This window comes from Sorex fumeus, unplaced genomic scaffold (assembly GCF_029834395.1).
Source record: "Sorex fumeus unplaced genomic scaffold, SorFum_2.1 ptg000044l, whole genome shotgun sequence".
Lineage (NCBI taxonomy): Eukaryota > Metazoa > Chordata > Mammalia > Eulipotyphla > Soricidae > Sorex > Sorex fumeus.
Window position 1 is genome coordinate 12,755,842 of NW_026606101.1, and position 11,504 is coordinate 12,767,345.

Genomic DNA, 11,504 nt, shown 5'->3' on the forward strand with positions numbered 1-11,504 from the left:
TTACATAGAGCAATCTTTCCTCTATCACAGATCCCTAACCCAGCTCAGCTTTGGGATGCAGACATTCTCTCACATCCCCTTATCACTCCAGGTACAAGGGGCTGTAGCTCATGGTGCCAGGCTGCTTGGCCTTGCATTCCTCCTTGGAAGCTGTGATCCTTGGTGACAGAACAATGTAGCCTTGAAGTCTTGATGTTCCCCTCTCCCCCGTAACCTCTTTTGCCCCGTTAATGCTTTCTTTGTACTGAGTGCATTAGATGTGTGTATGTAGGATAGTAAATAAAAGGGGCTGAGGGACGCTTCTCCATGCTGCCCTGTCAGAGCAAGCCAGCAGCCCCCCAGCCAGTTTTAGAATTCTTCTTGAGGTTCTATCTCTGCGCTCCCGAGGAAAAGCATATTCATACAATAGCAGGGAGGAGAGAGACAGTCACTTTCTCCTTATTCACCTCTGCCACCCCCATGAGTTTCAGAGTTCTTGTCTTGCCTCACAGAAAAGAATTTCAGGAGTTATTGAGCAGGGAAGTAGAACAGATTTTATTTGGAGGTTTTTGAAGGTAAGGGATGAGGGAGGGAAAGTGTGTGTGTGTGTGTGTGTGTGTGTGTGCAGGTGTGTGAGAGAGAGAGAAAGAGAGAGAGAGAAAGAGAGAGAGAAATAAGTTAAGGGACAGCTTGAGCTTCTCCAAGGGTGGAGAAAACCCCTACATACATCCCAGAATTAGGAGAGTACACATCTCAAGAGGGTAGATGCAGGTGACGCATGTGCTCGGGTGCCACATGTGCTTGGCCATGTGGGCACAAGCAGCACATGGGCTCTAGCAGCATATGCAGGCCCTGCCTTTGTCGAAAGTGTATTTTATAGGGGTCTTCCAAGCCGCCCCCACATGGGGCTTTCTAACTAGATAAAAGTCCAGTGTTAGGGTTGTTGCTCCGTAGGTAGAGTAAGAAGTGATCATCTTTGAAAGTCCCTTTCTTTTTTGCATTTTTCATAGTTTTATTTATTTTTCTTCTTATGTTTATTTATTGAATCACAGTGGGAAAAGTTACTAAGCTTTCAGGTTTAAGTCTCGGTCATACAATGATCAAACACCTCTCCCTTTACCAGTACTCATTTTTCACCCCCAAGAACCCCAATATACCCCCCTCCCACCCTCCCAATGCCTGTGAGGCAGATGATTTCCACTTAACTCTTCCCTACATTGATTACATTCATTATTTTTACAAAAGATGGACCATTATTGTTTAGAATTTCCCCCCTCCCCCAACAATCAGAATTGCTGAAAAGGCATTGTGAAATACTTTGTTTTCTGTAGCTGGTTATGAGAATCATATAATGATTTTGAATTTCTGCAAAGAGCCAGATAATTACGAGATTGGTTTCCGTACGTCTGGTGTTATGGCTGTACTGGAGAGCCACTCGTGGGGGGCAACTCATGACCTCGGTAGGGTGTGAAGGACGAGCCGGTACCTCCCCCCTTCCCATGAGACTGCAGTTGCCCCGTCACCACTGGCTTTCCTATAAGCTCTGAGGCAACAGCCACCTTGATGCCGGGGGGGGGGGGGGGGGGGGGCGGGAGTTGGGGGGGAGGTGGGGAAAAGGCGGAAGGGAGCAACACCCTTTCCCTCCTGGGGAGGCATGGCGCCGGAGTTTAACGCATGGTCCATTTGCTTTTCTGCCGCAAGCTGCCGGGCTCTGGATTAAGTCCTTTTGCCTCTGGAGCCATGGCGATGCCGGAGAGCCGCTTGTGGGGGGCAACTAGTGACCTCAGTAGGGAGTGAAGGATGAGACAGTACCATCCCCCTTCCCATAAGACTGCAGTTGCCCCATCACCGCTGGCTCATACCTGGCTTTCCAATAAGCTCTGAGGCGGCAGCCACCTTGTATGAGGTCCAGATGCATTGCTGCCAAAAGCCGCTGGGTTTTGAGATTTGTTTCTGAGTCTCTGGGTTCATGGCCATTAAGCAGATTGATCCGGAGCCAGAGAGGCCATTTGTAGGCGGCAACTCAGGGTCTCGCTGGGATAAAGAGGAAAGGGCTGGTTCCACCCCCATCTGGTGAGGCCCCGCGTGTCTCATCAATGCAGGTCCAAACCTGACCATCCAGTGACCTCTGGAGGATGGCAGTCACTGGGCCACCAAGGGGAACAGGCCAAGGCACGAAACCTATTCCCATCTGAAGTGGCCCAGCCCCAGTAACCTACTGCAGTAACAGGACTCATTTCTGCCAAAAGCCTTTGAGTTCCGAGTTTCGTTTCTGAGTCTCTAGGATCATGGCCGTTAAGCAGTTCGATCAGGAACCAAAGAAGCCATGCCTCCAATTATATAGCTGAACCAGAGGTGATTTGTGGGTGTGTCTCCCACATACCTAAATTATGTCTGTTTACTTTCTTGGTAAACTTTGCCCCAAGTTTTTGGGGTCTGGCCAAAGGCACAGCAGCAATTTTGGGATATCTGAAAGTCTGACAGTGCCATCAGGCTGCTGATGCACTCACCTCACAGGTACAGATTGACCTGTTGGTGGCACCATACCCCCGAAAGTCCTATTCTTGACCTTTGTTCCTGCTGGGTATTCTCTTGGAGGGTGGGTCTAGTCTTCTCTAGTCTGGGCTATCTAAGGATTAATCAGATTAAAAGAAGGAATAGAGGGTTCTCTAGTAATTTACTTCAGGCCCTTTCTATAGAGATGGGTCCAGACTCCTCGGTCAGCTGCTGGAGAAGATCCTATCAGGTCTTGCTTTTTGTATCCACGAGGTGGGTCAGACTTAGAACCAGCGGCTTTTACTACCCAGAAATTTCATTGCCATGATGGGAATGGGGGGAGCCCTTTCCGAACCTCCCTGCCTACATCACTGGCAGGCCTTGAATGAGGGCTCCATGGGAGTCCCCTAGATGTGGGCCGTAAGTGTGGGAGGGTTGTCTGATTCAGACTGAATCCAGGTGGAGAGTGTGGGGGCAAAAGGATCTGGAATCCATGGCGCAGGGCAGCACCCCCAGGGCATGGGCAACCTGCACATGGGTACACAGGCACACAGGGTTAGCTGGGGGTTGGGGCTGATTCCTGGGCATGGAGACTACAGATGTTTCAGGTGCTGCTGGAACAGCTTCCACACACACCTGTGGGGTGTCAGGGCAGCCCCGTGTGGACACCAGGCTCAAACGCGCGTGCAACTGTGCTCACTCTGCCCTTCACTCGCAAACCCCCATCCGCAAGGCCCCTCAGTGAGGACTCAGATAGTCCCCAGGGTCGACTGTCCTGTCTCTCCTGATGACCTGGCCATTCTGTATCTACCAGACCCTGCTAAAGGGGTGCCTGTCCCCGCACACACTGCCTTTGGACATAGGTTGGTGCTTGGATTCTCTGTGGCAAAATCAAGTCACTAGGTAATTTTTAATTTTTCTTTTATGGGGGTGGTTTTCTATACCTTGCTCTGTGCTTGGTTTTCTATCTATACCTTGCTCCTAAAGGGTTCCTGGGACCATTTGTGATTTCACACACTTGAATAGGGTCGGCCAGTACAAGGCAAGACTCTATCCCACGGCATTATCTCTGGGCCCCTTGTCTTCATTTCAAAGACAAAAAGATGGGGCTGCATAGTCCCAACTTTCATTCAACCATGATCCAGCTCACGGACACAGCCAAATGTCCCACCCCTATCGCACACCCCAGACGAAGAAAGAAGGTGACATGGAAGTGCAGGAATGGCGTTTTATTGGGGAAAGGGGAGTAGAGCAGGGAGACGCGGTCCCAACTGTAAGGGTTTTCCGGCGGGCTCAGACTTTGATTCCCTCTGGGAGTGGCAGCACCTTAACAGAGAGAGATGCCAACCAGGGATCCTGGTCAAGACTCTGGAACCAGTCTGCAAGGAGAATCAGTAGTTAGAGCATGGCTGACTCTGGCTTCATCCCGGCACCAATGGAAGAACCTCATGACCTTACCACAACCTCAGACCCCACCGCAGGAAGCTCACCAGTCGGGGGCAGCACCTCGCTCATCCCCAACCTCTGTCTTCAGACTCCAACCTGGACTCCAAGATGAATTTGATCTGCTCAGAGGAAATCAACAACAGCAAACCTCATTCTCCACCATCAGTGACTGCCACTCTTCATGCTCTTCTTGACAGGGATACCTCAAATACGCTGCCACCATTGTATCCTTGATTGTCTGTAAAGTGGACACATGAGGGTGCCCTTCCAAAGGGGTGTTTGAGAGGCTCCAATGAGATGATTGTCCAAGAACTGAACCAGGGGCTTTTTCCACCCGGATGTGGGACCTTCACTAACCCCACTGCTCTAATCCCAGCAACTTGGCACCCCCAACCCTTCCTAGAGACCCACGAACCCATGAGCACCCTAGTGTGTGGAGAAGCCCAGCTCCTCCTCAGAAGGAAATGAAGGGTGAGATTAGAGCATCACTTCTTCCAGAGAGGCCCTTCTGCTGCTTCTAATCCATGTCTCAGCAAGGAGCAGCCCTTTCATGCAGGAGAAAAATAGGGGCAAACGGTTAAGTCACAGGCCACGTAGGTGCTTGGCCGAAAATTTAGGTTTAGGATCTCCATCCAGTCCATCTTCTATCATGGGTCACTCTGTCCGGTCACTTCAGCAATAAGAGACAACAGAAGAGAGGTCTCCAGGCCCCCAGAACCCACTCAGTCCCTTAGATTCTCAGGACAGAAGTCCTTCTTCCTCTCCAGGGACACTGGGCCTGGGAAGGGCACAGGAAGCAGCTTCCCCAGGCTGAGGTTCCACTTACCTAGGATGTTCTTGATGATGACACCAACTTGGGAGTCGATCAGCAGGTTAACCACGGGGCATACCTGGTGTGGGGGAGAGGAAGGCAAGTGAGTGTCCGCTGGGCACATATGTAGACGCTCTTTCCAAGGTCTCTCAGGGCTTTTGATCTTTAGGACTCAAGAGCAACAGGAACTTAGAAACCACATCTGAGAACAAAAGCCACTGGGATCCACTAAATCCAGCACAGCAGAACCAAGGAAGCTTGGAGTATGCAATTTTCACTTCTCTGCCAAGTTTATTTCTATCCTTCATAAAAAAGTAAAGCATCCTCCAAAAAAATTGAGGGCCCTAGAGTACTTATAAGTAATCGAAGTTGTGTTAACAAAGGAGAATACTAACTATAAAGGCTAAAAAATGAAATGCATGAGTGTGGCAGATGCTACAACTAGGCTTCCAGAAAGTTAACTAAGGGTCAGGCCCGCTCCAGACTGAGCCAAAATGAATGTGGGTTTGCGGAAGGAAAGTGGCCAGAGAAGTGGCCACCCTATTCAGGCCATGTCTGTGTTTGGGGCTCAGGAAGGGGGACTCACGGCTTTCTCTATCAAAAAGCCCACGATCTTCTGTTTGAGGGAGAGCACAGAGTCCACCAGGCGGTTCAGTGCAGGGGCCTTGCTGGAAGAGAGAGGGAATGGGGTGAGCTACCAGAAGCTACAACTCTTCTGAGTATATCAGTGCTGGGACACAGAGACCCCTTGTGAAGACACAGCCTCTTCCAGGGTTCGTCTTAGAGCCCTGCATCTGAAGGGAGTGGGATGGCACAACCCGTCCCGACAAGACTCCCATCATAACCCATCCTTCTGGGTAATACTCATTTCTAGCACTTCCACAGGTTCCAGACCACAGCTCAGCCTGGACCCAGAGATGAACCAAGCACAAACACCTACAAATTGATACCCAAACACTAGCACACCTTGCTGAGATGGACTCCTCCCCATCTTCAGGGTTGTGCTTATTGTCACCACCACCCACAGGTCCCATAAGAGAGGATTTTGATGCCCCAGTTCCCTCAGTGTACTGCTCTGCACAAGATTCCTCACAGTCTGACCTCTCCCTGGAGCCCCCTTTAGTGGAAGAACTCAGTGCACCTCCAGAGCCTTTCTCTGGACCATAAGCTCGAGGAGTGCAGGGGATAAGTCTGTTGCTACCAATAGTTTCTCCATAGACTAATTCATTTTCTCCACATGGTACAAATTTCCAGATACAGAAATGAGGCTGGCATTCGGGTACTAAGCTCCTCTGATGCCCAGCTATCTGATGAATGGGCCTTACCCATCAAGCAGGACGAGCTTGAAGCTGGCTGGGTCACTCCTGCATTTTCCTTTCACCAATGTGGGGATTTCAGATTCGGGATCTTCCACTGTGACAGAAGTCAGGAGGTCCAGGGACACTTCCAGGTTGACCAACCTTCCAACTAAAGGCCTGAACAAAGATTTCTGGTGAGCAGAAGGCTAGAAGGTCTCCAAGGTCCCACTTGCTTCTGCCCCAGGCTGCCTGTTTTCCCAGAGGTCCACGAGCCACACCAGCAGTGTCCAATTGTTGTGAGAGGAGCAGACTGACATTGTGGGCTGCCTCTCCTGGCCAGGAGGGTCAGGTTCATGTCAACTTCTAGAACTTTAGTCCAATAATTAAAATACTGTGAATTAATGATGCAGTAAAAAAGGATGCTTGGAGTACTTAAAAAGAGTTTTAGGCAAAACACTAGAGATTATAGTAAGACCATGAGGAAAATGTATTATTATCATTATTATTAATCCGTATCTTTAAATGATCAACCATGTGGTACAGCATTGAGTAATGATCTCTACGATTCTTAGCTAAAGAATAGAGATGACATATTATGCTCATCCATTGATTAAGATAGTATGACTCCTGCTCATTTTCTTTACTCTCTTAAAGGACTTTCAAGTTACATTTTTTATATATGCTACTTATGTGTGTTCTACCAGCCTGTACACAAGTGACTGCATGGATCTAGAATTCCTCTATTCCTTAGAGGGAGTCTCAGGAGACAAAAAAAACTTATGGAGGCAACTGCCAGAGTATCACTTCCTCATGTTCTCTCAATTCTTCTTACTTTATTTACAGCACAGGATTCCTCGTAGAGAGAATTGGCTATGGCCTGAGATGCTGAGAACAAGTTAATGATAAGAATTTGTGGCTGGAAAAGTAACCGGTGATTTACGGGGCTGAGGACCAGAGCTTGTAAGCAGTGTGTGAGGATTCGCTTGGAGCCCCTAAGCAGGACACATTCCCTTTCCCAGACCCCAGAATGGAAACGTAAACTCACAGGGCCACGTTGACGTTAGCTTTGATGGGGAACCTCAGGTCCATGCTGTTGTCCTTAGGGTTCACTTCCAGCTTCACATCCAGGATTTGAACTCCAGTGAGTTCCGCTCTATACAAATCCCACAGTGGATGGGTGAGGAGAGAGATCAACAGAATGAGCTCAGTCTTTGAATGCAGGAGACCCCGTTTTACTATTCAGCACTACAAGGTCCACAAACCACTGCCAGAAGTGGTCCCTGAAGATCGAGAGGGAAATCTTGGGGACCATTGGCTGGAGCCCCGAAACCAAACCAAAACTGACTGTATATTAGAGCGAGCTCTGTGCCCTGAGCGTGGCTTCCTCTCTCATGGGTTTGGGAGAGAATAAATCTTTCCCCTCAGCTGTATGTGGAGAAGAAACATCTGAGTCCTTAGGAAAGGAATTCAAGCACCAGCAAACTGGTGTTGATGGCAGTGAAGAGAAACTTCAGACAATGGTAAAATGACACAGCATGAGTCCTCAACCCATGGACCCAGTGGTGCTACACCGACCACTGATATTCTCAGGTCTCTGCGGAATCTGTCTTACAATCTGATTTCTGCAGGGAGAGACTACCTTAATCCACTGCACAGTTTGAGTTGCCTCACTGCCCCACATATGGAGTCCCATACCAACTCACCCCAGAGCTCCAATATCAGAGATGACATTGCCCAGAAAGGTCTTGGTTCCCTGGACAGTATTTGTGATCCCTTTCCAAACACTGGATTTCTGAATTTTGTTCAACTCAGCCTGAAGTGTCTGAGTAAGAGCTGGGGAAAACAATCTGCATTTAGTATTACAGACATACCACATGGGAACCAGCAAACTCATGCCTGCTCTAGATGAGACTGTGGCTCATGTCTGTGGCTTAATCTTCTGAGCAGCTACTTGAGGTAAGGGTTGTTCTTTCCTCTACTTTCAGATGAGGAAGAAAAGCATGCAAGGTTAAGAGTGGAACTAGAGTCACATGCTTGCAGCCCTTACATTTTCTATGCTGCCTTCAAAGAGACATATACTCCTTACTCATCTCTACAACTGGAGCATCTGAGAGGCTGATTGTACAGCACCCTCGAAAGAGAGACGCCGGGTAAGGCGTTTGCCTTGCACGAGGCCAACCCGGGTTCGATTCCCAGCATCCCATATGGTCCCCCGAGCACCACCAGGAGTGATTCCTGAGTGCAAAACCAGGAGTAACCCCTGAGCATCGAGCATCGCCAGGTGTGACCCAAAAAGAAAATTAATAAATAAATAAATAAATAAAATCTCAAGCACATATTCTGCCTAATCCCATATCTTACTTGTGCTGACATGGCTGAGCATATGTGATGCCCGAGTACATGTTTCACTAATAAAAATTTAAAAAAAGAATCAGCATATACTATCGCCACATAATGTAACAGATATATAAGACAGCCTAAAGCATAATCATTTATAATTATAGATAAATTTAGTAAGCAATGGTTGTTCTTAAAGAAAAAAATAAAGCATTTGCAAAGTAAAAAATTTATATATACAGCTAGTTCTGTCAGTGCTAGGAGACAAAATGAAGTGAGCTACAATCTTTCATTGATGAGATTGCAGAACATTTAAATTGCCATAGTGGTATTGTTGAGGAAGTGATACTTTAAGGGCACCGTCCCAGAGTCTGGCAAAAATATGGACATAGGGAGTCCCAGCATCTCTTAAAGCAACCCTCAGGAAAAAGTCAGGGAGTAGGGCTGAGTACTATTCATCAGCATCTACCAGAATTAAAAATGTGTGTTCCTTGATTCAGGGAGCTAGGACAAGAGGGAGGCGCTTGCTTGCCTTGTGTGCCAATGCCTCCATTGCAGCCCTGGTTTGAATTCTATATGCCACACCTGGTCTCTGAGACCTGCCAGGATCACTGCTCAGTATGGAGCCAGGAGGAGCCTCTAAGCCCACAGGCTTTGACCCAAAATCCACAAATACAAACATTTTTAAAGTTTTTATTGAACCTTAAAAGTCTAAGAATTTATGAAAGTTTAGAAATTCATCCTATGCATGTATTGAGAAATGTTATCATATAATGTTAAAGGATATTTACTGATCACTGCTTATTTCAGGAAAATGAACCAGGAGTGCAAACTCTCTATAAACCCATAACAAACTACTGAAAGTGGTTTTTGGAAACCTCCTGGGGAGTGTGTGGTAATGAGGCAGAGGATTTTGGAACTGGCAGTTAGTCAACCCTGAGGAGTTTACTTACATCCAAGTCCTTCCTGAACTTGTCCAAGTTCCACATTTTCCAGCACACCAGTCTTCTCTGGAAAAAGACAAGTATAGCATTAAAGGATATTTGTTACTCATTGCTTATTTCAGGGAAATAAGTGAATGAAGCAGGAATTCAAACAACCCAAAAAATAACCAGCTTTGGAGCACCCCCTGGAAAAGTCTATAGCAATGCAAGGTTAGAGTTGAGGAGACTGGCACTTAGGAACCAGCCATGAAGGGTTAACTTACGTTCCAATGCACCACTAAGTCCTTCCTGAACAAAGTCCTGATGCTGAATTCCCACAAGTTGAGACTGGGAGGTCCCGGCCAGCAAGCCGCACAAGAGAACCAATTTCCACATCTTGTCCTAGGAAAAGGGATCTAGAATAAACACCTGTCACTCTTCCCCTGAGCATTCCTTCCAGAGGGTTGTGATGATCGTCTAGTTTACAAATGCCCAGCCCAGGGTTGAGAGCTGGAAGCCAACCTGCCCAAAGACACAGAGCCTGAGACAGAACTTGTGATATGGAGACTGCACCTGATTCCATGTCTGTCCAGGAAGGTCTGTCCTGGGGCCTACTGGCTTTTGTGCCTGCAGCTTTCCTCTTCTTCATGTTCCCACCGGGGCCCTTCCCAAGGACTCTCCCTCTTCAGTGGTGCACTAGGTACTCTAAAAGCCGACTCCAGACCCCTACCCAGAGTCCAGGTTGTGAGGAACCCGACCCCCTCTGGCTTTCTTTGTTCTCCTAGAAAACTTTAATAATCAATTTGTGATGCCTTTTGGGGTGTCTGCCTTCCTTCCAGGCTGGGACCTCCATAGAGGCACCCCATGATATCCCTCTGCTGAAACACAGCACCCAAGTAAATAGCTGTTCCTAGCAACGTGCATCAGAGAAGTATACACTGTACAGAGATATGATCATGAAGTGTGCACCATGCCCTTCACTCTCATGCCCGTTGACACTTACAGCTGATTGATCATCCGATTTGCTATCTTCAAAATTTCAGTGAACCCAATAGCACCATCTCTCTGAGTCTTGCCCACAAAGTATGCTGCAGACCAGCATATGAGGAGACATCAGGGATCAACTTACCACTCACAGGTCAGGAGGAGGATGCTAAGGAAGCCTTGCTCCACTGCACAGTCTCTGTGAGTCAGCCTGGTGGAGGAGGCCCTTTTATCACAGAAAGACCATGGGAGGGTCCCCAGGGACTTAATCCCTGGTTCTTGGATGACACAAGGACACTCCTAAGAAAATAATCCCAGGATGAGCAAAGATGTTTTCAAACCTAAGGCCACCCGGATATTTGGGTTGGAATTGATGGACATGGAGAAGACTCTGCCAAAACTAAAGCCTGGTATCCTTGGAGTGTCCAGGACAATGACCTTTGGATGGGCTCTGGAGCAAACAATCAGAGACTCTTTCCAATGGGAAGATCCATAGCGATCATTCTGTCATCACTTGGAAGTGGGATGTAAAGATGGCAAGCAATCTGTGCGAAGCCAGCAGCTGGACAATAAGAGCAAGAACATGACCTCCAGTGGCATGACTGTGTATTGGCCACCAGCAAAGTCACTGACTCTCCACTGAGGACTTGGGGATCCCCTCAGAATCTCTTTCATGCAACCAGCCTCAGTACAGATGTTTCAATGGTGGGGAGCTCACTACACTCCAAAGGTTTTCTGTCCCATCTGATTGAATAAAAGTCCTCCTGAATGTAAACCGAACCTCATTGCCCCCATCCATTTTAGTGACAAAGACACTCGAGGTGAACAGCCCTGGAGGCTGCAGCAATAGCACAACAGGTAGGACGTTTACTTTGCACGTGGTCAGGTTCGATTCTCAGCATCCAATATGGTCCCCTGAGCACTGACAGGGATAATTCCTGAGTGCAGAGCCAGGAGTCATCCCTGTGCATCTCCGGGTGTAACCCAAAAAATTTTTAAAAAAGGTGAACAGGCCTGAGACTCACATGGATTGTGAGACAAAGAGACAAGGAGCTGCCTCCCTGGTCGCTCTCCACCACTGGCCCCCATGTGCAGGCAAGAGTGGACTTTATCCACTCAAATCTCTCCGTGGACCCAGGGAGTCGGTCCTTTGCTCACTCACATCTATCCCAACTCCCAGTCGCCATCTCCTCCCCAGCCTCATTCTTCTTCTTTCCCAAGATAATGTCA